Here is a 23,927-nt window from a genome sequence, read left to right as displayed (position 1 = left end):
GAGGACAAGCCTATAGAGAGGAAAGCCTAAAGCATACCTGGCTAGCGATGAGTGATTTGGGGCTACTGAATTCAGAGATGCAGGGGAACATATTCCCGAAGAAGCCCAGTGAGGCCAGCAATTATGTCTGGTGTTGCTCACCATTAGGGCCCAGCAGAGCACCTTGCACATAGTGGACTTAATATTTTTGAATAAATTTTAGATGAGTCTGAAAACATGGCTGAGGTCAAGATTTAAAGGGCTTTGAATACAGGGTTTGAACTTCATTCTATATGGGATAGGAAGTCATATGAGGATTACAAAGAGAACAACCATACTGTGGAATCTATGGAAACACTTTCCTAGGCACCATGTGTAGGAGAGGACCAAAGGTGAAAGGAGACCTATGCATGAGGCCTGCGTGAGGGTAGTTGCTATAGTGGTTAAGAGTAGAAAGAAGGGAAAAAATTCAAAAGGCATTTTGGAGATGGAATCAACAAGTTGACAAGAAATTTTAGAGAAACCTGGAGATTACACAGATTTCAAGTTTGATTGACTGAGAGGATGGTACTTACTCAAGGTGATGGCCACAGGAGGCAGAGTAGAATAGGAACGCTAGGTGGGGGTGTCTGGGGTCAAAAGATGACTTCTGCTCTGGATGGTTTGGTTTGGAGATGCATGTACACCAAGGGAAAATGTTCAGCAGGAAGCCAGCAGATGCTGCCCTTAGGGGATAAATCAGAAATACCTACTTGTGCATGATTCAGGTGGAAGATATAATCGAAACTGTGGGACTAGAATAAATAACCCCAGATCATCAAATGAGGAAATGTAGATTGTGTAAACACCTGAGATCAAATTCTTGCTCTGTACATGGACTGTACTTTCAAATAATCGTGGTGATGAGGTGCCTAAGTGGCTCAGTTGGTTAAGCATCTGCCTCTTGATTTTGGCTCAGGTCATGACCTCACAGTTCATGAGATCAAGTCCCATGTGAGCTGATAGCACGGAGCCTGCCGGGGATTCTCTCTGCCTCTCTCTGCCCCTCCCCCGTTAATGCTCCCACTCTCTCTCTCTCAAAATAAATAAATAAATCTTAAAAAAAAAAAGTATGATGAGCTGTAAGAGGGAAAGTTAAAGTCATTCCACACATTCTTTTTTCATAAACATCTGAGGAAGATCTTGTAAAAAATATAATATGCCAACATATACTTCACAAATCAGTATTTTACTAATAAGTTCTTCCCTAAAAATTATTTTAAAATGCAAAACATCTTTAGAAAAACTTAGCATACACCCAGAATAAATTGCTTACAAATTATTTTGCAGCTACCTTTGTATGAACATGGATTATCTACAAAAAGTGAATATCACATACCTTTGACAATGTCCAGCTGACACCTTCATCCATGCAAAATACAAGTTGCTATTTTCTCCTGTAACGTTTGATGAATACCTGATCCTATATTTGCATTGTGAATTGAGTATCTTAATTGGTAAGGCTTTGCAAAAGTAAACCAAAAACTGAGTTTGTGAAAAGGGTTCAAGAAATGGAATTGTTCTGCATAATAGTAAAGTTTGGAAATCTTCAGGGAACCCTGAAGGGAAGGGGTGGAGTGAAAGGGAGAGCTGGGAGGAGCAAGAATGCAAGAGAGACAAGATAAGAGCCTGGTGTCATGCTTGGTGGAACGGAGGCTCCAAGAACTTATAAGAACAGAAATGACTAACTTTCAGTGTCTTTTTTTTTTTTTTTTTTTTTTTTTTTTTTTCAGACCACCTCTTCTAGTCTCTGGCAAACCAACAGTGAGTAGTAGATGACATACACTATCACAACCACTCAAGGCCTATTGTTAAATAAAGGCTCAGAAAAATGAAGTAAGTGACCCATCCAAGGTGACAGTGGTAAGCGGTCGCATCAGTAGCATGCCCACACTGTCTTACCCAAGGGCTTGACAGACACATTTGGGAGGGCATCAGACTTTCCTTAAATTGTGAAATGGAGATTTAATCTTATCTTAACAGAGTAAGTTTCACATAGAAAAAGGTTTTGGAATATAGAAGCAAAGGCAAATAATTTATCTGAGCACATCTACTGAGAAGAAAATGTTAGAGAATCAAAGAATGAGTTACACTTCTATAGCAGCTCAGAATAATCATTACAGACTGACATGCTTAACTCTGAAAATTAAATCAAATGGAAATGTTACTCACTGAAAACCTTACTTGTTCCAGTGAATTTCTTTAATGGTTAAAGATTTGATTGGCTACTTAGAAAACCCAAATAGTTACATTTATAATCTTTATCATGACTCCAAAGTATTAAATGTATAAAATATTATTATGGACATCCTACAGCATTTGACTGCCTTTGCTGAGTTGACCATATTCCAAACTGTGATATTATTATTTGTGTACTTACATTTTCTCTTCCAGTGGTTTGAAGTTCAGCTTTGCATTCCTTCAAACTGCCTCATCTATAGTAAGTGATGAGTATGCGCTGAATTGAATCGACAGTCTTCCCAGGGCTAGTTACATATAATAGAAGAGAATAAAATCTAAGATGTCTTAGTAATTTAACATTTGCTTTGAAAAGGATAAACCTGTGTTTATGAAACTTTTAGGCTTTTATTGTTTCTATTATCAAATTAAAATATAGTTTAGGATCTCTTGAATTGATATCGCACCTTTGTCCTGAGGAACTCTTTGCCCACCATGGACTTCAAGGCCATCATTTAAGTCATAGATGGCCATCGCCAATCCCACAAAGATTTCTACCCAGGCTCTGGCCCACAGGGAGGTATTCTGCTTGGAAAGGAGAAGGACCTCCTGCAGAGAGAGGCAGGGGGAGGCCTGGGTGAGGGGAGAGAGATTGATTGTAAAAGTAACTTCTGCACTTCTAAAAATTCCTCACTTTCTTACAATTTGAAAACTACAGATATATATTAAATGTGAAGAGAAAATGAATATAGCTTCTGTCATTTTGGTGAATATCCTTCCAGTCCTTTTTTTCCTGAAATTTTTTTCTTTTTTTCTTTCTTCATTTTTTATTTTTCTTCGTCTTTTTTTAAGTAGTCTCCACACCCGTCATGGAGCCCAACATGGGGTTTGAGTGCACAAACTGGACATCAAGACCTGAGCTGACATCAGGAGTCGGATGCTTAAACGACTGAGCCACCCAGGTGCCCCAGAACTTTTTTCTTAATTGTGATTATGCACTATAAATGCTATTGGAATCTGTGTGTGTGTGTGTGTGTGTGTGTGTGTGTGTATTTCCCCACTGTTTATGAAAATTTCCAGATAAATGCTTAGCAACATAGGTAAATGTCTCCTGAAGTTGGACTAGGGTGACATTTCTCAACTTGTGGGTAATGATTGCTCCAAGATTCATAACTTACACATAGGGGTGCTGAAATATAATGGTTTTGGAAGATTATTATAAATATTTTCCATGGCCAGGAAAATAGAATCCAGAATGCCTTTGTGCCATCAGGCACTTTTTTTTGTTAAAACTTGCCATTTTAGTCATTTTTAAGTGCACAGTTCAGTGGCATTAAGTACATTCACATTGCTATGCAGTCATCACCACTATCCATCTCCAGAACTTTCTCCTCATCCCAAACTGAAACTCTGTACCCCACAAAAAATAACCCCCTTTCTCTCCTTCCTCCAGCTCCTGGTAGCTACTATTCTACTTTCTGTCTCCATGTATTGGACTATTCTAGTTACCTCGTTTAAGTGGAATCACACAGTATTTGTCCTTTTGTGTCTGGTTTCTTTCATTTAGTATAATGTCTCAAGGTTCATCCACATTGCAGCATGTGACAGAATTTTGTTCTTTTGAAGGGCTGAATAATATTCCTTTGTATGTATCTATGACATTCTGTTTGTCTATTCAGCTTTTGGCGGGCGTTTGGTTGCTCAAGCACTTTCCTAGGAGTTAATTTAACCTGTGGGGTCTATCTCCATTTTCAGATGAAGAAACTGAGGCTGAGATAACTTACCCAGTAAGTGATGAACTTGAATCCAGAAGCCTAAGCAACAGCCTGAAGTCTTAACCGTTATGCTGTGCTCTTCCTATGTTTTTGAGTGAGGGTACAGGAAGTTCCATTCTGTACTACGGGGGAGGAAACCCCCACAGGCTGGATTGGGATAGGAGGGCTTCGCGGCAGCTGTGGCTCTGGCTCTGACCCTCAAAGGAAATGAAAGATTTAAATAAACTGTGGGCTGCAAGAGCTGAGGCGTAAAAGGGCAGGGACAGGATTTGCTTTGAGGGGAATGGTTATGTGAGGGCCTGTTGGACCAGACGTTTTCCAGGGAGGTCGTGTGCCAAGCAAAACACCTGTCGAGAAAGTTAAGGCGAACAGCGACCCAATCAGTTCCCCATAGCCTGTGCCACAGGACACAGTCTTGTCAGGACTGAGCTTCCTTCAACTCGGCCATCGGATTAAAGGTTAAAACCGAATGTATGTTTCCCCCCAAAACCTGTAGCACGTTAAACTTGTTAAATCAAATGACACCTTAAGTGACTGAGAAGGATCGGCTGTTTAAAGAAACATGTCATTTCTTGTTAAAGCAATGTGGAGTACAGACTGTTTTCTCACGTTATACTCCACCAAGTCATTCATCAACACTGTGGAAAGACAATCCATCTCTTCACGGCTTTACCTCCTCTGCTGAGGGTGAATAGGTGAAGACAACAAGAAACGTGAGCAGTTAAGAATTAAACTACTGTTTAAATGGTAGCACTTGAGGCTTTAAGATCGTGAGGTGCTTGAGAGCAAAAACCCCTGTCTTGTTTTCCTCTATCCTCCTCGGAGCCTAGCACAAAGTAGTCACCCAGACTTTGCAAATACAGTCTCCTGAACAGCAGGGAACCAAACGGCAGGGACCGCTTGGAGTGAAGAGGAAACAGGCTCCTGGACTGGACCCAGTCACCTTGGTGGGGTGACCACTGGCAAATTATTAAATGTTCTGGGCATCAGTATCCTTATTTGAAAAATGGAAATCATAATGCCTAGTTGAGTTAAATAAATCAGTTCACATTTAAAAACTCATTTTTAAGAGCCCTTATTAAGAACCGTGGGGTTGACTCCATTTTAAGATAATCATAAGTGGCATTGGAGAATTTGGAGACTTCTATCCTGAGATTCATTTCAGAGATTTCAGTCAGAAAATAGCAATATCGAGAGGCATCTGGTAAGTGATGGTTTGTCCAGTGAAGTAAGAACTTGCCCTTTGTACCTTCAATGCTAGTCCTTCTCAGGTGCCTGGCATAGTCATGTCAGCCTGTCACTCCATGGGACAAAGTTCATATCCTTGTTTTAGCTAAGTCTTTCCTCACAGTCTGTGTATTAAAACAAACATGTGTACCAATGTCAGTGCTCCAGAATATGTAAGAAAAAAATTGATAGAACTGCAAGGAGAAATAGACAGGTTTACAGTTACAGATGGAAATTTCAAGGTTCCTTTCTTTTTTTTAATGTTTATTTTTGAGAGAGAGAGAGAGAGAGAGAGAGAGAGACAGAATGTGAGTGGGGGAGGGGTAGAGAGAGAGAAGGAGACACAGAATCCAAAGCAGGCTCCAGGCTCTAAGCTGTCAGCACAGAGCCCAACGTGGGGCTCGAATTCATGAACCATGAGATCATGACCTAAGCCAAAGTCGGATGCTCAACCGACTGAGCCACCCAGGTGTCCCAAGGCCCCCTTCTTAACAATTGATAGAACAACTAGACAGAAAATTAGTAAGGATACAGAAGAACCCAACAAGAGCATCAGCCAATAAGATCTAAGAGACATTGATACGACACTCCGCTCAACAAGAGTAGAACACATATTTTTGACAAGTACTTGTGAAACATATGCCAAGATAGACTGTATCCTAGGCTATAAGACAAATCTAAACTGAAATCACACAAAGTGTCTCTCCAAAAACAATGGAGTCAAACTAGAAATCAATAAAGATGACAAGAAAATTTCCAAACACTTGAAAACCAAAAAACACACTTAGGTAAGACACAAGTCGAAGAAGAAGTCGCAAGAGAAACAAAAATACATTGATTGAATTGAATGAAAATGGAAATACAGCATATCAAAATTTGGGTACATGGCTCAAACAGTGCTGAGAAGGAAATATATAGCACCAAAACCATACATTAGAAAAAAGGAAAAGTCTTATATTAATTATCTAAGCTTCCACCTCGAGAACCTAGAGATGAAAGAGCAAAATAAACCCAAAGCAAGTAGAATAAAATAAATAATAAGGGTAAAAGCAGAAATCAATGAAATTGAAAACAGAAAAACAATAGACAAAATAAATAAAACAAAGAGCTGGTTCTTTGAAAAGATCAGTAAAATTGACATACCTCAAGCAACACTGAAAAGAAAGAAAGAAAGAAAGAAAGAAAGACATAAATTACCAATATCAAGAATGAAACAGGAGATATCATTAGAGACCCTACAGACATCAAAGGGATAATAAGAAAATATCATGAACAACTCTACATACGTAAATTTGACAACTTAGATGAAATGGACCAATTCCTCAAAAAGCTCAAACAACCATAAATTAGTCAATATGAAATAGACCGTTTGAATAGCTCATAACTATTAAGGAAATTGGCTTTGTAATCTTGAAACCTCCCCAAATGAAATCTCTAAGTCTATATGGTTTCACTAGATAACTCTACCCAGCATTTAAAGAACAATTAACACTCATTCTATATAATCACTTTCAGAAAATAGAAGAGGAGAGAGTATTTTCTAATTCATTTTATAAAGACAACATTGTCCTGATACCAAAACCAAATTAAAATGGTACAAAAAAGGAGAACCAAAGATTAACATCTCTCTTAAATATGGATACAAAAAGTTTAATAAAGTATCAGCGAATTGAATTCAGCAAAGAATTACACAGCATGACCAATTGCAATAAGTGGGGTTTCTTCCAGGGATGCAAAGCTGATCCAACATTCAAAACTCGGTTAACATAACCCATTACATCAAGGACTAAAGAAGAAAAAAAATCACACTATCTTGTCAAATAGACACAAAGAAAGCATTTGACAAAACCCAACATCTATTCGTGATAAAAACTCTCACACACCAGGAAAAGAGAACTTTTTCAAGTTGATTTTTTTTAATCTACAAAAAACCTACAAGTAAACACTAGAAACTTTCTTACTAAGATAAGGAATAAGGTAAAGATGTCCCCTCTCACCATTTCTTTTCAATATCACACTTTAAGTCCTGGCTAATGCAATAGGACAAGAAGATAAAATAAAGGGTATACATATTGGAAAGGAAAAAATAAAACTTTTTTTTTTCATTTATGATATGATTATCCATGCAGAAAATCTGAAAGGATCAATAAAAATCTCCTGGAACTAATAAATAATTACAGCAAGGTTACAGGATGCAAAGTTAATATATAAAAGTCAGTTGCTTTCCTATACACCAACAACAAACAAATGGAATTTACAATTAAAAGCACAAAGATCATTTACATTAGAATAAAAAAAATGTTAGGAGATATTTATATATTTCTTAAATTTTTTTTTTTAATTTTAGAGACAGAGAATGCAAGTGGGGGAGAGAGGCAGAGGGAGAGACAGAGAATCCTAAGCAGGCTCCACATTCAGCATGGAGCCCAATGCAGAGCTCAATCCCAAGACCCTGGGATCATGACCTGAACTGAAATCAAGAGTCTGATGCTCAACTCACTGAGCCTCCCAGGCTCCCCAGAACCAATTTTTTAAATATTTAGGTATAAATATAACAAAATATGTACATGATCTATATGAAGTAAACTAAAAAACTCTCATGAAAGAAATTTTTAAAAAACTAAATAAACGGAGAGATATTCCATGCTCATGGGTAAGAAGACTCAATATTGTCAAGATGTCAATTCTTCTCTACTTCATCTGTAGATTTAATGAAATCCTAATGAAATTTCCAGCAAGTTATTTTGTGGATCTCAACAAACTGATTCTGAAATTTATATAAAGAGGTGAATGACCTAGAAGAGTCAATACAATATTAAAGGATAATAACAAAATTATCCAACTTCGAGACTTACTATAAAGTAACAGTAATCAAGACAGGGTAGTGCTGGAGAAAAAAAAAAGTAAGGTAAATGAAACAAAATAGAGAGTTCAGAAATAGACCCACATAAATATAGCCAATCAACCCTTGAAAAATGAGGCATGGCAATACAATGGGGATAAGATAGTTTTTCAGAATTAACGCTGGAAAAACTGGACATCCACATACAAAGCAACAAATGTATCTACACACAGACCTTATACCTAAGAAAAAGTTAACTGAAAGTGGAGCACACACTTGAATATAAAATGCAACGCTATAAAACACCTAGAAGATAACATGGGAGAAAATCTAGGTGATCTTGAATTTGGCAATGACTATTTTAGACCAAAGTCCTGAACCATCAAATAAATAATTGATAAGCTGGACTTCACTAAGATTAAAAGCTTCTGTTCTGCAAAAGACACTGTCAAGAGAATGAGAAGACAAAGGCCTAGAGCAGGAGAAAATATTTGCAAAAGATATATCTGATGGGGACTGTTATCTAAAATATAGAAAGAACACTTAAAACTCAACAATAAGAGAATGAACAATCCAGTTAAAAAAATGGGCAAAAGATCTGCACAGACACCCTCCACCAAATAAGATATACGGTTGGCAAATAAGGACATGAAAATATGTACAACATATCCTTAGGGAGCTGCAAATTCCAACAACGAGATACCTCTATACACCTATTAGAGTGGCCCCAAACCAAAAAACTGACATCAAATGTTGCCAGGATATGCAGCAACAGAAACTCCTCAGAATGGTTATGTACCTGGGCCCTGGAAGCAGGCAGCCTAGATCAAATCCTGACTCTAGCACTTAAGAAATGTGCAAGCTTGACCAGGTCATCAGCCTCTCAGAACCACAGACTCCCCATGTGCAAATGGAAATGGTAATAACTATATTCTCATAGACTTGTTGCAATTTTGAAGCTACACTGAATTTTCACAAACTTAACACACCCATGTTAACCAGCCCCTCGGTTGTAAAACAGAACATTTCACTGACGTTTGACATCCTCCTGGTGCTCCCTTTCCGTCATGATGCCCCAAAGTACTTACCATCCTGATGTCTAATGGCATAGATTAGCTTTCTCTGCTTTGTACTTCTTGTCAATGAGTCATGCAGAATGTACTATTTTGCATCTGGTATCTTTCCGAAACCCAATATCCTGAGATTGATCTATTGCACGTAATTGTAAATTGCTCACTCACATCATTATGTAGTATTTCATTGTGTGAGTATTCCATAATGTATTCAGCATTCAGTTCTTGTTAAGCATTTAGGTTCATAGAGTTGTCTTAGGGACTAAGTCTAATAGAATGCACAGCCTTTCATCGTTGTTCTCCGTCTTTTTTTCTGATACCTATGATCATTTCTCTCTCTCTCTCTCTCTCTCTCTCTGGTCTAGAGAAAAGAGTACTTGGATTTTTAAAATATAAAATAAATACTTTCTTCACACATTGAAAAATCCCAACCCTCTATTAGCATTCTCTTCTTCAACTATCCATGTGAAAAGGAGACCTCTCAAGACTCTGACCTTTATCTTCAAAGTCCAGTGTGAATTACAAAAGAGACTTTCTAGTTTTTTGAGCTCCAAATTCAGATCAGTTTGAACCATCTGCTACATTTAAGATCTTTTTTAAAGGAGCCTTCGGATGTTTATAATACAAAAGCTTTTAGGGGAAAAAAGCCAAGTTCTCCACATGTAGCTCTAAGGAAATCTTGTAACATTTAAGAATCTGTCAAAGGTGAACTCTTCCTATCTCCATTTCCCTCAAGGGCACACCCCTTGTGGTTTGGAGAAAATGTGGAAATGAGTTACTCAACATTTCTATTGTAAATATGTTAAGCAATAGAGCACTCCTGATTTAATCAAACAGATCCACCCACTGATACCCTGTGTCCCCAGCCTTAGAACACCTTTCACTTTTGCCCTCATTTCTCCAGTGATTTAAAAAAAAAATTTATTTTGGCAATTTATCTGAAACATTACCGATAATAGTGATGGAGAGAGGTGGGGCAGGGACAGTGGGCTGCAGAAGCGTCCAGTGCAAAGTCTAGATTTCCCCTTAATCACAGGCTGGGAAGAATGTGACCAGTAGCCAGAACAGTCAATGAGGAGAGGAGAAGGGACTTCCAAGACAAAAGGAAGGGGAGCAAAGGTAATTGCTATCTGGTAATTGCCCCATGTCATACACGGTGAGTAACTGTGTTGTGTGCATGTGTGTAGATATATGTGTGCGTGTGTGTGTGTGTGTGTGTGTATATGTGTGTGTGTATATCCCTGAGACAGGCTTGAGAAGCTGCTTGTCTGTTTCCTCGAAGGGAGTAGGGCAAATATAAGAGCTCCCAGTTACTGCCAGTCAGTAATTGGCATTATTTGGTCAATACTGCAGATGCCCTTTGAACATGTTGGTCATATCAAGGTGCTTAAAACTGTTAAATAAGAACTCATGTATTAACTTTGGGCTGCCTTCGTAGGTGTTCAAATAAGAGATGAAGTTAGATATTAATGTTGAATCTCTTCTTCTGGGCAAGCAGTGGGCCCTGAAGGTGGACATGGGAGGATGAAACTGGCTTGCAGCTGTGAGCTTGGAGGTCAAAGGGGTCCAAAGCCTAAGTGTCAGTTGAGGTAGCCTTGAGAAGCAAAGGACAGTTAGTATCAGTTGAAATGCTTTAGACTGCAAGTAACAGCATAGTGAGAAGTGCTAGCTTAGTGGTTCTATCTGTAGCTTCTGAGCCAGATCTGGGTTCAAATCCTCGCTTTGTCATTTAAGTAGCTGTGTGACCTGGGCAGGATATTTACGCTGTCTGTATCTAGGTTTCCTTGTCTTCCAAGTGAAGAAAATAATAAACACATAGGTTTGTTATAAGCCTTAACTACACACGTTCATTCAAGGTACTTAGAAGAGTGCCCAGAACTTAGTTCACTGTATGCTAACAAGTAATAGAATCGCATACTCAAGAAGACTTAAACATTTAGGAAATGCATTATCTCCCAAGGGAGAGTGGGATTCACAGTTGATTGAACATCACGACATTATGGTCGTCTCTCTGTTCTGCCATCCTGAATGGTGCCTTATTTGCAAGCTGGGATCAAATGGCTACAGAAGCTCCAAACCTCCCGACTGGAAATAGGGTGTGCTTCTTTCTGTGGCTATCTTTTAATAGAGAAAGGTAACTTTCTGAGAAGCTCTTCCTCAGATTTCCTCTAAGATCTCACTGGCCAGAATAGATCTCCTGGCAAAGAGAATGAATGTGTTGCTGTTACACCACTCAATTCCATGTCTGAAGCTGGGGACAGGGTTCGCTTCCCCTGGATGCTTTGAAATATGTCTGAATGGTATTGGGCTCCCACAGGAGCTCCAACTGAAAGGATGGAGGAATGATAGACAATGGATACTAGAGAGCCAACCAACAATGGCCACTATAACTAACATGGACAAAGAGAAGAAACGGGCTGCAGGGGTGAGATAGGATGGCACAAGAGAGAGCAAGAGGCAGAGCCTGGAGCGATCCATTGAGGTCATTTTACCCCTGGGAGAGGGCTGTTTAAAGAGCACGGGCAACCCACAAATGGGGAGAAAGCTGTGAAGGACACCAAACATCACCCTAGTCCTTCATTAGTTCTTCCTTTGTGGGTGGAGAGGAACAGGATTATCCTAGATTTACTTCATGGAAAGCTTTAATCCATTAGGTACAAAACAAATAGGACAGATTAATGTCGAAAACTGTGAAGAGTGGTATTTTACCCTACTCACAAGTTAAGAAGTTAGCCTGTTACAATTTCACGGATCCTGGCAGAAGATCTGAGACTCCAGGATCAAAGGCTGAGGACTTTCTTACTCGCAAAGTAAATACCAAAGCATGAGTATTTGTGCTCCAATTCCCACAGGGTGACACAGAAAGGGCCAGCTGACACGTGTACATATAAAGGGAAGGAGCCCTGAGCTTAGAGAAACCAAATATTTCATAATAAAAAAAAGTTACCCTGCCGGCTCTTTGCTCTGAAAGTAAACTTTATCTTTATTATATTAGAAGATAAGCACATCTATCTACACTCTCTTATACTCTGGAAACTTTTCTGATGGGTCTACCACTCCATTGGCTACTCTAATGAATCTGACCAACAGAGGCTGAGACCAAATCTGTTCAATTTGTACAGTACAACATCTAATTAGTCTACTATCAGTAGGACTCAAACCAGTAGGCTGAAACCAACCTGTAGAATTCACCCCAACCATGTCTCCCAGGGTTCCAGATCCAGGCAGTTGAACAAATCCCATATATCATCAGGTTCTACCTTAGAAAGTCAGGGGATTTTCTCCTTATATTTCTGTATTGGTGTTTCCACTTGGCCTGAGACATTAATTCAGGTACTACAGGATGTATCTGTGATGGCACCGGCTCTGCTTGGCCCTCCAGGAGGAAGTTTAGGGCAATTCTCTCATCTGTAGCAACCTTACCTGCTGACTTGAGGCCCACTTGAATGCTTCCCGGGGATGAGGCACTAGCACTGATCACCTCAACCACAGTCAGGGACTAATTTTTTGTACCACTTTTTCTAATCGGATGAGTCCTGATATAGGGATAGGTATACACAGGGTGCGCATAAATAACAAGTCAGTTATCTCTTGGGGAATCTCTCCTGAGAACCAAGGGTGGCATCTTTTGGGAGAGATCTCTTAGTTGTGAGGGCTTCGTGATTTACTAGTGTTGCTTCCCTAACCACTTGAAGATTTCTTATGACCATGGCAAAGCTGCAAATCATTGTGTTTTCAGAAGGCAGGGAGCTTAATGTCCTAGTTCCACAAAGCAAGTATAGTCCCGAGGGCATATGTACATCATGACCATGAAATGAAAGTGTTGTCTATAGTTGTGGGGGTTGCTAAGTAGGACCTATATCATTTAAAGGGAGACATTGACAGAACATCCAACATTACCTCTTGGCCAGCTGGTAAACCTTGAACTTCCCTGGCTGAGTTTAAATAATTGAGTTTAGTCTTTCTTTATAGAAGGACTGCCTGAGGGCAGTTGGGGGGCATTTATCTATAATAGATATCTATTATCTATTATTGACGGTTGTAAGAATAGGGGTGAAGACATCTGGATGTGTTAACAGGTATTATCTTTGTGGGAGGTGCAGGAGCTGGGACCATCCTCTGCCTCTTCTGATTGACTCCCCTGTAAAGGTAAGGTGACTAGTGGTCAAATCACAATCAGAGTCATCAGGCAGATGATGACAAAATCAGGCAGTCAGTCAAATCAAAAGCCCTTGGGGGGAAAAAAGTCCTTGCAATGGTTTTGGGAGAATCTCACCAGAGGTTTTCCTTCATGAGGAAGACTCCAGAGGTGATTTGGAAAAACAAAGATCATTCAGATCTCTCTCTCTCTCTCTCTGTCTATCATGTGTCTCAGGGTCTGAGATGCTCCCATCCCAGGTGCTACTGCTGCCTGTCCTCCATTGCCTCAAATTTCTGCATCCACTTTTGGCGTTGATCATTTCACCTTTGCTTCAATCATTCCCTAATCATACTCAGACCTTTTATTCAGAAAAAAAAAAGTAATTTGGACATTTTAACAAAAGTTACACAGACCCATTGCGGCCTCCACATTGGCCTGTGATAGGGGATTGATGATGGTGTCCTCAACCAAATGGCAACTATCCTTATGATCTGGGACCGTGTCAGTCCAGCCAGAGAATCCAGGTGGCTGAACCAGAGTTAAGTCTGAATCTCCTAGGCCCCATTTTGATGGGGCTGCCATCTGGAGGACGTGCCAACCATGCTGGCCTGGAGTCGCTGTTAGGGGAGAGAAAGACATACCATGCCCAGGAATGGTCATGGAGAAACCTCAGATTTTCAAAATAAGTCCCTATCACCTCATCCCTGTGTCCTGATCATTACCCAGAAAGCAGCTAGGAGGAAATGATCCCTTTCCGAGGACAGCTGTATTCGGTGACCAAACCTGATTTACTTATGTGCATGGACTAGGATAAGGGGATGGGAGCAGAATCAGAAATTTTGAAGGTCGATGCCAGATGCCTGTGGACATTATGGATCCTGGAAGGTCCATAAAACATCCATACTAACATCAGCTGAGGCAACGGTAGAGGGAAGAGGAAGGGTTCAGGGGGACACAGGACGAAAGAGCTTCTCCAGGCCAGTAAGGCTTTATATTTACTTTTACTTTCAAACAGTATGGTGTCTGCTCATGGCTCAACCAAATGAGCTTGCAGTGCTTTTGGCTGGTTCAACAATTTAAATTGGGTGAAAATCCTCATGGCTAATACCACCCATTTCAGCCTTAGGAACCCCTTGACTCAGTAGCCATGCCACTTTATATTCTGGCTGGTGTTACTGGGTTTGCACCTTTTTGCTGACTTGGGCATGGCTCACACGGCAGCAACTTTTTTTTTTTTTTTTTTTTTTAAAGGAATCTACCTCAATCTGGGGCATTTGCTGCCCATTATCAAAATAACATCTCTTGAGACTTCATCTAGCTCCAGTGTAAGTTTTGGCGGGGTGAGAACTGACCATAAGAGTTTATGTAGAATTCTTCGGGTCAGGGGGCGCCTGGGTGGCGCAGTCGGTTGAGCGTCCGACTTCAGCCAGGTCACGATCTCACGGTCCGTGAGTTCGAGCCCCGCGTCAGGCTCTGGGCTGATGGCTCAGAGCCTGGAGCCTGTTTCCGATTCTGTGTCTCCCTCTCTCTCTGCCCCTCCCCCGTTCATGCTCTGTCTCTCTCTGTCCCAAAAATAAATAAAAACGTTGAAAAAAAAAATAAAAAAAATAAAAAATAAAAAAAAAAAAAGAATTCTTCGGGTCAGTTTCTCATTCTCCAGCGGATCACCTGCAGCGGCATTGTAAATCCAATCCCAGGAACTCTTACAAGTTCAAATATTAGATTTCTTCTGTGGCTTCCCATGGAAGCTGTCTCAGGGATATCTCCCCCAAAGAACCATGATAATGGCTGGGACCCACTGCAAAGCCGCTGAGACCCTTTGCTCTTGTCTGAACGAATCTGAGGGTGGAATGATAGACCATAGGAGGGACTAATGATCCAGTTGTTGCCATTCTTCTAGAAAAAGGCCCCGGACGCCTGGGTGGCTCAGTCGGTTAAGCGTCCGACTTCGGCTCATGTCATGATCTCACGGTCTGTGAGTTCGAGCCCCGTGTAGGGCCCTGTGCTGACAGCTCAGAGCCTGGAGTCTGCTTCAGATTCTGTGTCTCCCACTCTCTCTGCCCCTCCCCCCACTCGCACTCTGTCTCCATCTCTCAAAAATGAATAAACGTTAAAAGAAATTTTTTTTAAAAAAGGCCCAAAACTCCTGCTCATCCAGGATTAATATTAGCACTAGTTGTTACAGCAGGGCAGACCTGAAGCTGCCTGCCAAACCGGTGAGGGTCTCCCTACACCAAGATGAATTAGCAATGCTCCAAGCCCCACTTCACACAGCTAACTTGGAACCTACCTCCTAGTCCTCAGCTTGCTTCAATTCCTCCTTATAATTGGCAAAAACATGGAGAACCGTGCCTCATTGATCAAAAACTTGGTCAACATGTTCACTGCCAATTCCCAGAGACTTCCCTCGAAAATCTGCTAATTAGCCTCTTTGTCTACATCCCCTCTTGGTACCAAGACTGTCAAGAACTGCGAAGAGTCTGAGATTTTACCATCCTATAATCTGAGTTAGCCTGCCACAGTTTCATGGATATTGGGAGAAAACAGAAGACTCTTGGATCATAGACAAAGGACCTCATTATAGCAGTAGGAGTATTCAAATATCAGTACTTGTGTCAGTGTCCCAAGCCCCAGCTCCCACAGGGCAATGCGAAGAGAGGCAGATAACACCTGGGGATGCTGTGGATTGTGTTCCAAGAGTCTAGGGAAGCCTCTGTCCAGCTAATTACCTCTTCATGAATCTGTTAGCCCAGCTCAGCCTACCAGCATCTAGCTTTATGCAACACACACACAGACACACAGACACACAGACACACACACACACACACACACTGATATCTTCTCCTTTCAACAATGTAACACAGCCTGTTTTACCTGTCTAACCCATGCCCGGATCCCATCCCCCTTTCCTTTGACATTCTTCCCTCATGAACAGTCAGCCGAGTCCAATTCTGACTTTACATTTATATCCTTAAATAGTAAACAACTGATTTAAAAGGTCAGGTAAAGAGAAAGACTTTGTGTTTGCTCTTAAAAGACAGGTTATCCTTTCTATGACATCCCATTAATCACATACTTCCCAGGACAGGGAGCTTCTGTGTTCCAAAGTGTCCCGTTCCATTGTTGTAGTAACAACTGTTAGAATCTGACTGTTGGGCCTGTCGTCCTTTAAGGAGACAGAGTGAAATGGACCTCTTTCTTTTGTCTCCCATCTGCCTTCCTCTCCCTAAGACATGTAGCCAAGACTTCCTCCCTCCTTTTCCCCCAAACTGAGGGTAAGCGTAGCCCCTGGTTAAAAATGAAACCCCATCTTTTCACAAAAGGTGCTTTCAAAGCTGCTGTGGGGTTGTATGGCTAAAGGAGTGGTCCTTTATGGTCCATTTTTTACTCTGTGAAGCCTGAAGGGACACAATCGGAAAACAGGAGATGGAGAACCAAAATGAATACATTCGAGAATGGGAAAAATGCAAAAGGGTCTGCAGCTTCTGCAGGTCGAGCTTCTTCAAAAGGGACTAGACTCGGGCTGCCCATCCTAGACTCTTCCATGGGGTTTGGAGTACCTCCGCACACAGTTCTGGGGGACTTTTGCAAAGGCAAGATTGTTCCATTGGTGTACTGCTGGAGCTCCTCTTTCACTTCACTCTGCTAAGGAAAGTTTAACACTAGAGGTAACAAAATAATTCTGGGGGCAAGACTGACCATGTGGACAGGGAACAACATTTCTCTGGGAGGTTCAGGAGAGGAATCCAGAGAGGAGGGGTTAGATGGTTAGAAGAAAGATACCAGGATAAGGAGTGATGTTAGTGACCAGGTGTGCCCACAAGGAACTCCCTATGAATAACCGAACCTCCTACATGTACTTTGGGAAAAATCGTATTAGACCCTCAGTGTAAGTCTCCTTCCTCCACCATCCCGTATTATAATAATTTCCACCTCAATTGCAATGCACCCTCTCTTTCCTCCCACCCCCAAAGCCAGAGTCTGATTAACCATACAGGCTCATGTAATGATATCTTAGAAAGTAAAGGGAGTATATGATAAACAAAGCGTGGCCTGCCCCACAGTCACTCCTCCACCGGTACAAGTAGAGGAGCCTTTTTGGTAGGGGACCATGCCTAAGAATTCCAGGCAGGATGCAGCCATGAGCAGGGGAGGAAGCACATGACATTGAGGAACAGCATCTAGTAGACAAGTCAGGTGGAGTACAGACAAAACCTTTCCATATACTTGAAGAGGAAAGTAAACTTTTAAGGAGGGCAAGATGATATTTGGGGCACAAATGGATTAGGATCCAGACATTTCATCCCACCCCAAAGTGGAGAAGTGAGTTGCAATGGATTTGTCAAGGTCAAGGCCACATTCTCTAGGGTGGGGCCTTGGGTGAGGATATAAAAATATTTACACAGAAATCATCTTTTTGTTTAATGTTCATTTATTTTTGAGAGATAGAGAGAGTGCAAATGGGGAAGGGGCAGGGGGAGGGGACCAAGGATTTGAAGCAGGCTCTGCTTTGACAGCAGCAAGCCATATGTGGGGCTCAAACTCACGAACCTTGAGATCATGACCTGAGCCAAAGTCAGAAGCTCTACTGACTGAGCCATGCAGGCGCCCCTACACAGAAATCATCTTAAATAAAACTCTTGCAACTGAATAAAGGAATCCTCATAAAATGGACCCAAGGCCAAAAGGAATTCTCAAGCCCCATCACTGATGGTCAATTGCAGACCCTAACAGGAAGAGATTTATACACTTTCCCAACAGGAAGGAGCCGATTTTACTACTCCAGCAGGAGTAGAAAGCAAAGGGAGTATTTTTTCTTGCCTGGTAACAAACTCAGCCAATAAGAAAATGCCACAACTCAGCCAATGAGAAACCATCACCAGCCTGAACTCATGCTTTCCTTAATTGGACTCTGGCTCAAAGCAGCCCCTTCCAATGTTTACCTTTCCTCTATAAAGTAATGTTTCTCTCCTTTGATCTCTGCACTTGCCTATGGTTTGCCATGGCATACATGTCCTGAATTGAAATTCCTCTGCTATTCCCAAATAAACCCATTTTATTCATAAAGTAACTGACTGTTTCACTGGTTTTTTTAAATGTTTATTTACTTTTGAGAGAGAGAAAGACAGAGTGTGGAGTGGGGGAGGAGCAGAAAGGGAAGGAGACAAAATCTGAAGGAGGCTCCAGACTGAGCTGTCAGCACAGAGCCTGATGTGGCGCTCGAACTCACGAACCACAGGATCATGACCTGAGCCAAAGTCGGGCACCCAACTGACTGAGCCACCCCGGCACCCCACAGCTGTTTCACTTTTAAGAATGATACTAAAAAATAATAAACCAAGATAGATGCTTCCACATCAAGTGACAAAGAATTATGACCTCAACATACAGAATGCCTACAATTCAGTGAGAAAAGACAACATAATAGAAAATCTAAAATAATAGCACACTCAAGATAAAGCAAGGAGGCTTCATTTACAAAAGACTATTTGTATAGTTGTGTGTATAGGACAGCCACAGTTAACTGAAGCTATTGGCAGCCAATCAGGTATCATTTCTATGTGTGAAAATAGGAGAGAAAAATTACAGGAGCCTAGAAGAAGAGAGGGTCACCTGAGAAGAACAATGACCTTTTTTCAAAGCCAGTCAGAGTAAATACTTGGAGTTTATTTTCTTCCCACCTCTAATCTCCTGCCAGGTTCTCCACTGGCTAAACCCAGCAGGGAGCCTTAGGGCACTGGGGCATTGCTAATGAAGGACAGAGAAGTCAAACTTCTAGGAGACAGTAGGGCAGAGTAGGAAGACTGTGAATCCTCAAGCAGCAGACAGAAGACACCCAGCACAGAAGGAGAAAATATGAATATGCAATTACAGGAAAAGAAATACTAAGAGTATAATGGCCATGTGAGACTAGGTCAAATTTCCCCAGCCATTTATTTTTTTAAGTTTATTTATTTTGAGAGAAAGAGGGAGAGTGCAAGAGCAGGGAAGGGGCAGAGAGAAGAGGAGACTGAGAAGCCCAAGCAGGCTCCATACAGTGAGCTCAGAGCCCAACACCTGGCAGATCCCAGGAACCATGAGATGATGACCTGAGCTGAAATCAAGAGTTGGACGTTCAACCAACTGAGCCACCCAGGCTCCCTCACCAGCCATTTAAAGATCAGATTCCTAAGTGAGACTTCCTGAGAGTACCTGGTCTACTACTTAATTATGTACTCTTGATTAGGTCTTGTTCTCATCATTGGGGTAATAAATGGGGTCATAATAACACATCATAGAGTTACCCTAAGGATCAAATGGGAAAAGGTATGTCAAGCACTGAGCCAGGGCTTGACATGGGGTAAGCAGTCAATACATGAAACCTTTTTTCCCCCTTTCAAATTGGTAAATGATAAAGATCTATAATACTTGGTATTGGCGAGGTTATGGGGTAAAAAACCTATTTTATTGGTAGTACAAATTGGTATATAACTTTTGGGAGGGTAACTTGACAGTATTATAACTTAAAATAAGAGTAAACAATTCTATGTGTAATAATTTATCATACACAACTTCTTTTAGTAACACGTAGGGACATATGTCTAAAGGTGTTCAGTGCCATACTGCAGTTGGGAAAGGTTGGAAACAACCTAAATTTACACAATGTAACTCTACGTACCCATTTGTGTCAGTTATCTATTGCTGTGTAACAAATTACCTTTGGAAACTTCAGAAACTTAGCCTCTTAAAAACAAGAATTTATTATCTCATAGGTCATGCAGGCAGGAATCCCTGCATGGCCTAGCTGGATACCCCAGATCAAGATCTTAGAAGGTTGTATTTCTACTGACCAAGGCTGTGATCTCATCTGGTGGCTCAGTAGAGGGAAGGAATGTAGAGATAGAGATATGCATCTTTTATTCCTGCATTGGATTCCCCATCTGGTTCAGACCGGCATAGATATCTTCTCTTCCCATTGGAGTGGTAAGACTCACAACAAGGGTTTGCACTTTGGGGTGGAAGCAAACAGAGGAGGCCTTCTGTTTGCCTTGATGCTAGCTCCTCCAGGACAGCCTGCCTTGGGTTAAGACCCCTTTTCTTTTGAGAGGAAGCACAGTGATTTAAAGCTGAAGTCTGAGCTAATCACAAGGTCTTGCCTTTCCTTGATTTGTTCTCTGTGAATGTATTTCCCCCTGGTACCTTAGGAGAAGGGATTGGCACCTACAGCAGAATTAAGAATATCTTGTATTCCAGCAGGTGTTAGCCAAATCCATGTCTAAACACATCATCTTCTTCAAATATGAGGCCACATCTATCATGAAGTTGTTGTCTAAGAAGCCTTCTCTCGAGTCTGAACACTCCCTATCTCTTATCATTTTCCCTCAAATGAGGTGTTTTTTGTTTTTGTTTTTAAGTGTATTTATTCATTTTGAGAGAGACAGAGACAGTGTGAGTGGGGGAGGGGCAGAGAGAGAGGGAGACAGGGCATCCCAAGCAGGCTCCACACTGCTAGCACAGAGCCTGACGCACGGCTCGAACCCCTGAAACTGTGAGATCATGACCAGAGCTGAAACCAAGAGTCAGACGCTTAACCGACTGGGCCACCCAGGCGCCCCAACGTCGGTTTTATAGCCATGATCGTTTAGTTGACTTTAAAGTCATTGTATGGTGCTCCCTAAATATTTGACGAATGAATTTATTGATTCAACAATAAACATTCTAATTGATCAGTGTCCTTAAATCATCACTAGGGCACAATAGCATTTTAAGGGCAGTGTATCAGCTAGGATGCTTTGGATTGCACAAAAAAGAAAAACTGACATCAAGCTGACTTAAACAATAATGGGATTCATCAGTTCACGAAACAAGGAATCCAGAAGTTGTAGAGATGCAATGGCTTCAGAAGGAGAGATTCACATGGTGGTGGAGGCCCTGGCTCTACTTGTCTATTATGCTCTCTGCGCGGCTTTCAGACTTGGTCCTCAGGCTGGAGCCTCTCCTGAGAGCAAAGTACCTACAGCTGTTGATTGTAAGCCAAGTCATGCCCACCCACAGAACAGAGCTTCCTTTTCCCTGACCACCAAGCCAAAGGAGTGTTACCTGTATCAGACCAACTTGGGCCACCTTCCCAGCCCTGAACCAACCACTGCTTGCGCTGTATGACTTGGACTTGGGGAAGTGCCCCTTTAAGCCAATGACTGATGGCAAGAGGATGGGGCTTCTAGGCCAGTCAAATCCTCCCTCCACTCTATCCCGGTACGGAGAGGTGGGAAAACCTCACCCAGATTCCATGGCTGGGAAATATAGATACTGCTAGGGAAAGAAGAAATGGAACTTGACTCTTCCATTATGTATTCAGCTGGTGTTGACTCAGTCCTGACTAGACACTCTTCCACACCCAGGGAATACAACAGAGAACAAATGGACAAAGTCATTGCTGTCATGGAGGGGAGATGAAAAAGTACCACAGAGGTAAGTCAGGGAGGGTAAGAATTCCCGGGATCACAGAGAGCTGCTGTTCTACAGAGGGTTGTTGGAGAGATGGGTCAGAAAAGGTGACATCTGAGACGTAATTTGGAGGAAATGAGGGCGAGTGAAGAATACAGGGAGCCACTAAGTCAGCACAAGGCCTGAGGTGGGAGAGCGCATGTCCTGTGTGATTCACAACCACGAGGGCTGTGTGGAGCCTGCTAAGCCATGGCAAGGACTGTGAGAATGGGGCTAGGGATGACATCAGGCAGGTTTGGTTGTTAACTGTGGTGGCCTCACTGTTGGTTGCTCTGACCCTGCTGTCTCTACTTATTCCCTACCACAGAGCTCATCTCCATGAAAGGCTGCAAGTACCAGATGCCTGCCTTGCCTGCCTTTCAGTCAACGCATGAACGAGTCGTCCAAAAATCCCCACAACGGTTCCATAAGTTGTAGCTTATGGTCAAATAGATGGGAAAAGGGAGAGACCGCAAGTCACGAGCCAGTCAGGAGGCTTTCACCGGATTCTAGAACAGAGGTAAGGTATGTCTGAAGAGCAGTAATGGTCATAGGACAAGAGATATGGGTTGAGCGAGGCAGAGATGACAGACATGGAAGTGACAGGTTCTGGGAACTGGATGTGGGCAGAAAGGGAGAGAGGAATCAGCTGAGGAGGTGGTGAGTGGGAGAGTGACAGAACCTTCTGGAGCAAGGGCCACAGTGTGGCTAGAAAAAAATGAATCTGGTGAGGTGGTGGCTGTGAGGTGGTGGCCATTAGTTCAACATGGAGTACATCAACATGCAGGGGAAGGGAAAAGATTCCCATCTTGAGAGACTATCTAAAAGGCAAGAATAGAAACTCACCAGACTTGTTCACAGATCTGGTCTATGTATAGGTTATTCATTCTACCTCCCCACTCCCTCCACCTCCCCCCCCCCCCCACCCCATGCTCTTTGCCTGGCAAACTCCTATTTATTCTTCTACACTCAGATTAATTCCCAGCTCCTCAGTGAAGCCTCCTTATCCTACCCTGATGCAGAATTTGTTCCTTTCCTACGTTCCCAGAGCCTTTCGTGGACACCTGAATCCTATCATTTGCCACACACAATGCATTGTCATTTCCCTGCTGCCTCCCTCTTCAGTGTTAGACTGCAGGTGCCCTCCCTAGAGACCAGCTTAATGCTTTTTGTATTCCTGGCATTTAATACTGTGCCTAGAAGATATAATAGGTAATCACCAAATCAGTGATGAATGAACGAGTGAATAAATGAATGAAATATTGATCATAGAAAAAAGGTAGAGGTTAAAAGTGTTAGCAGAGAGTGATGAAATTTTGAAACATTTAAGTTAGGATATTTTGACATCCATGGAGAATGGTGGAGTAGATGAGGTTATCCTTGGCAACTCTTAGATTCTATATGTGGAAGGAGGAGATCTAAATCTGAGCTGACATCAGATATGAAGAGGGATTACAGTCATTATCTGAGAATAGCTCAAGAAGGGTGCTGAGAAGTGAGTGAAATATTTGATGAAGGTGAAAGCCAGAGCCCACAGAGAACCTGAAGGTCAGGAAATCAGGAGAATAAGTCTTTAGGATTTTCTGGAAACATAGCAGTCACATTTTATGATGCAATCGTGGCAATGCAATCATGGAAATCTTACATACTCAACGTCGGCTTTTCCATAGGACTCAATGTAAGGGGGGGGGTGTTCATTCTCGGCTGTCAGGTGTATAAACGTGATAGTTTTGTATCATTTTTCAGGGGGGGCTGATCTTGCAGCCAGGCCAATGGCATTTTTTTCATTGTTTTCATTCTTCTCCCCCTTTCTGAGGACAATTTGAGATTAAAGTTATGCTGGCTATAATCCTTGCATTTTCTCATTTTATTGCAATGATTTCATAGTATATTCTATCTCGGTTGTTCTCAGAAGAATCTGAATTCTCAGAAGAATCTGAGCCTCTCTGCTGCCTCCACCACGACCAAAGTGGAAACATTCTGATCGTCACAACTGGCATCTAATGGGTAGAGGAGACCAGGGATGCTGCTAAATATCCTACAATGCACAGGAGAGCCCTGTGTGTCAATAGTGCCCCAATGTCAATAGTGCCAAAGTCAAGAAACCCTTAGAGTCTCCCCTATATGAACAGCACAGACATTATGGCACTTGTTTGGCTGGCCAGCTTCAAAATTTTGTGGTTCTTCATAAATGCAGAAAAGGTAGA

At 41.8% G+C, this 23,927-nt stretch overlaps 1 long non-coding RNA gene across 1 annotated transcript in view; it reads right to left on the bottom strand.

Annotated features, from left to right (window-relative positions):
- Window positions 1-2,393: 2,393 nt before the first annotated feature.
- Window positions 2,394-23,927, bottom strand: part of LOC122480798 — a 53,483-nt gene continuing 31,949 nt past the window's right edge. Inside the window, exons 2-3 of the long non-coding RNA XR_006296661.1 lie at window positions 3,981-4,168; window positions 2,394-2,504 (exon numbers count right to left, since the gene is read on the bottom strand). This is a non-coding gene — a long non-coding RNA (uncharacterized LOC122480798). The remainder of the gene's footprint in view (window positions 2,505-3,980; window positions 4,169-23,927) is intronic.

The sequence above is a fragment of the Prionailurus bengalensis genome, chromosome C1 (assembly GCF_016509475.1).
Source record: "Prionailurus bengalensis isolate Pbe53 chromosome C1, Fcat_Pben_1.1_paternal_pri, whole genome shotgun sequence".
Taxonomy (NCBI): domain Eukaryota; kingdom Metazoa; phylum Chordata; class Mammalia; order Carnivora; family Felidae; genus Prionailurus; species Prionailurus bengalensis.
This window is presented reverse-complemented; position numbering and strand designations above follow the sequence as displayed.